We start from the raw sequence: 4,319 nt of genomic DNA, 5'->3' as shown, positions 1-4,319 counted from the left end.
CCCCAACTTGGAAAAGTTAAACATTTCCCAAGGTATGTGCAACTTAGGTTAAATACACCTTCTTTCCTTATCAACTTTCAAATAGAAAGGTCATCATAAATCCCTGAACTCTAGTCTTGTTCTGAGTCATATTAAATCCTATGATCCATGAGGGTGGCCACAGATGCAGGAGTTGCTGCCTCTGGAACAGTTAACAATATAGAATAAGGAATATCTCAGGTTTCACTTACCAAAGCCAAGTTATCAGTTAGACACTGAGCCCTTAGAATGATACAGAACCCAAGTTTTCCAAATTGGAAAACATGTTTCTATTTTTCACAATTCTTCAGGTCTAATATGACAAAGCAATAATGCCTAAAGAATCTAACATAGAAAATAAAATATGCATTAGTTTATTTAGCATGACTGACCATATCAATGATATTTCAATACCTTATAATCTGAGGCAGAATCATTCATATGTGAAAAACTTTATAGGTAATGTCTATGCTCATGTAACTGCACTTTCTGTGTAAAGTTAATTAAGCTCAGATCTATTGAACCCAAAAGGAAAGGAAACTAAGAAGTGTTAACTGGCAGTGATGTCCTAAATAATGCACTTGCTGTTTTACATAAATAAATTTATGCTCTGAAAACAGTAGCAAAATTATATATACCTTACATCATGTATGTGAGTCCTAGCATATTTTATTTTACGTTATCTTTTAGAGAGATCAAGATGAATAAATAAGCTTATTGGCAGGTTGTATTTATTTTCTAACAATATTTTCTAGAAATAAAGCTGTATAAATAAGTAAAAGAGAGACTTTGATGATGAGAGAAACTATATTTTAAATGGATATATTATAAAGATAAAATATACATTAGTGTTTTTAAGCAGGAAGTGATTTAATTGCCTCTTTAAAAATCACCTTTTGTCTTCCTATAAACTGAATATTCTCTTCTGACATTTTAATACACTCATATCTCCAGCCTCTTTGAACATTCTGCATCCATTCCTAGGTCAGGTATTTCCATCCTCAAATCATTTACTCTGTCATCATTAAATATGAAATTAAAAGAAGTTTTCATTACTTATCTTCAATAATATTCAAACTGATCAACCACAGTGAAATGCAGCTTAAAGTTTATGAGTTAATAAATTAAAAGGAATGACAAGACAAAGTTGAGTTGATCAACATTTCTGCTTTAATTTTCCAGAAATCAATAAAATTAAATTATTTTGACAAGGACATAAATAACTTGATCCATTTAGATACAATCTAAAATTATAGAAATAATATGAATATCATTTTTCTTAAAAAAGAAAAAAACTAATATATTTATGAATGGGCTGTGATAAGGAAAAATTGGTATTTTTCATTTGCTATAGCAAACAACACTTTACCTAGAGTGTACAGTTTTTTCAGCTAAATTTTTTTGGCAACCTCTTAAATGACCTATAAATTTGTGAGTCTTTCAATGTTATCTTGTTAGGAAAGTTCTCTCTGAGATGTAGCCAGAGAAAAATCTGTTTTCATTTAGAAAAAATAAATAGATTCTGTCATTGTGATGCCATTCTAAATTAACTCAGTGTACAATTTAAAAATAAAATATTTAAGTGGTTAAAAAAGCAATAGTATGTTCGTACTTGTTTGTTTTACATGCTTAGTGATATATGCACTTTAAATTATTTCTAATGAAAGTTGCATGAGATAAAAAATAAATTCCCAATGAAGCACAATAAATGTGGGGCAAAGACTATAAGGGCTGTAACTAGGAGATTCACATAAAGTAGGAATAGGCTCTAATAGCTTTAATTCAGAAAGTATCCATTCTGCTTTCTATTTCTTCATCATTTTACAGTCCAACTTTTTCCCTATCAAAGAAAAAACTATAATCATAGAATTTCAAGTTTTAACTTTTTATAGTTGGTTCTGATCAGATATGGGGCTTGATGCTGTGATTTCAAATGTGAAGATAAGGATAGCTGTTCTGAAGAGATTACGGACTAACAGAAGGAGCTGAGACTCACAATTAATTACAAGTCACTGTCATTTATGTTAAACCATATAAAATTCCAAATATATCATTTTACCTACAAATATTGTAAATTTATATGATGCAATCTAAGATTATGCCAAAACATAATGATTAAAATGCTGCCGAATCATAGAAGTAAAAAAAAAATTGTTGGCCCCCAAAAATATATGAATATTAAGTTTAATAAAATTACATACTAAGCTATGAATCTCAGAAGTTTGAAGGATAAAAAGAAATTTAAATATGTTTTAGAAGTTTATTAGAACTTTTTAAATACAAAATTCTGGTAGTTTAAACTATAAATCTTAGGAATTCTGAGGTCATCCTTAAATACATACACACATAAATACATGCATGCACAGACATTTGAACTTTTTTTCACTCCTAAAATTTGATTATGCTTTACCCATTTAGAGATGCCAGGTCAGTGTTTCCTAATCAATGTAAAAGCCATAACAAACCAGTATGCCTCAGAACTTGCTAATGACTATTAAATATAAATTTAATAATAATTCTATAAAGATGGACTCTGGCTGATTAAGCAAAATCCTCTTTAAAGTATACTGCCACACTGGAATAAGAAGTGATTATATAATTAATTAACTGAATTATAATGAATAATATTTATTAACTTATTTTTTAATACTATAAACATTATTTTCTTCATCTGTAACTCAAAATATATATAACTAAAAGTAAGAATGATCTAGGTCAAAATGTATTTTTTTAATATCTGAAATATAGCTTTTAGTTCTCCAACATTTAGGAATTTTCTAGATATCTTTTTGTTATTTATTTCTAGCATAGAACATATTCTGTATGAATTTAATCTTTGGAGATGTGTTGATATTTGTTTAATGGACTTCTATATGGTCATTTAAAAAAATGTTCCACACGTGCTTCAATAGGTTGTATATTCCACAGATGTTGGGTGAGTATTCTCTAACTATCCACTAGAGCAAATGTGTTAATTCCGTTGTTCAAATTTCTATATCTTTATTTTTTATCTACTGGTCAATCAACTACTGAAAGAGATGTTTAAAAATATATATATCTCATGCTGTGATTGTGGATTTGTCTACTTCCTCCTGTGGATCTGTCAATTTTTGCTCTATGTACTTTGAAATTTAGAATAGTTACCTCTTCCTGATTAATCGAGTCTACTACCATTATGATTTGATCCAACTTTTATTAAATAATGCTTTTTGCCTTAAAGCTTTTTTATCTAACATAAGAACCAGCTTTATCTTGATTAGTTTTTGCATGGTATATATCTTTTCTCTCAACATTAGGGAATCCTATATTTTTAATGTGTCTCTTGTTAAAATATATATAGAGAGAGAGAGATGAATATATACATATATATATACAACTGATTGTGCTTTTTAAAGGTCTGACAATCTTTAACTGAAAGTTTGTCCATCTACATGGAATGTAATAATATTTTAGTATAAATAAGCATCTGGCCATGTATTTACTCTTTATCTCACCTGTTCTGTATTCATTTTCCTTTATTTTCTTCTTTCAAACTTCCTGAAATTTGTTTTCTTTTTTTTTCTTCTATAAGATTTTTTCATGATTGCCTCAGAAACTACAATATGTATCCTTGACTTTTAAAAATTTGGAATTGATTGGTAGTTTCGTTTTTTTGTTTTTTTTTTGCTTCTCCCTGACTATGCAAGAAATATATATCTCTTTAACCCCACTTATTTCCTTTTCATCTTATGCTCTTTTACTGTTATGTATTTTATTTTTCTATATGTATTAAACCCTAAAAGGCACTGTACCTATCGCTGTGCAGTCAACATTCATTCAGTTTAATCCACATATTTACTTTGTTATTGTTGTTGTTTTGTTTTGGGGGGTTTTCTTTGGCCGAACCACATGGCATGTGGAATCTTAGTTCCTCAACCAGGGATCAAACCCACGCCCCCTGCAGTGGAAGCACGGAGTCTTAACCTCTGGACTGCCAGGGAAGTCCCCATTTTTGCCATTTTATTCCTTCCTTCCTCCCTCCCTCCCTTAGTTTTCCTTCTTTCTTTCCTCTCCTCTCCTCTCCTCTCCTCTCCACTCCTCTCCCCTCCCCTCCCCTCCCCTCCCCTCCTCTCCTCTCCTCCCCTCCCCTCTCCTCCCCTCCCCTCCCCTTCCCTTTTCTTTCTTTCTTTCAGCTTTCCATCTGGAGTAATTTTCCTTCTGACTGAAAAACACATTTTCGAGTTCCCCATTGGAGTTACCAGTTGGGGTATGCTGGTGATAAACTCTTGCTTTTGTTATTCTAAAAATGTCTTTATTTTGCC

The sequence above is a fragment of the Globicephala melas genome, chromosome 1 (assembly GCF_963455315.2).
Source record: "Globicephala melas chromosome 1, mGloMel1.2, whole genome shotgun sequence".
Taxonomy (NCBI): Eukaryota; Metazoa; Chordata; class Mammalia; order Artiodactyla; family Delphinidae; genus Globicephala; species Globicephala melas.
Note: the sequence above shows the minus strand (reverse complement) of the source record.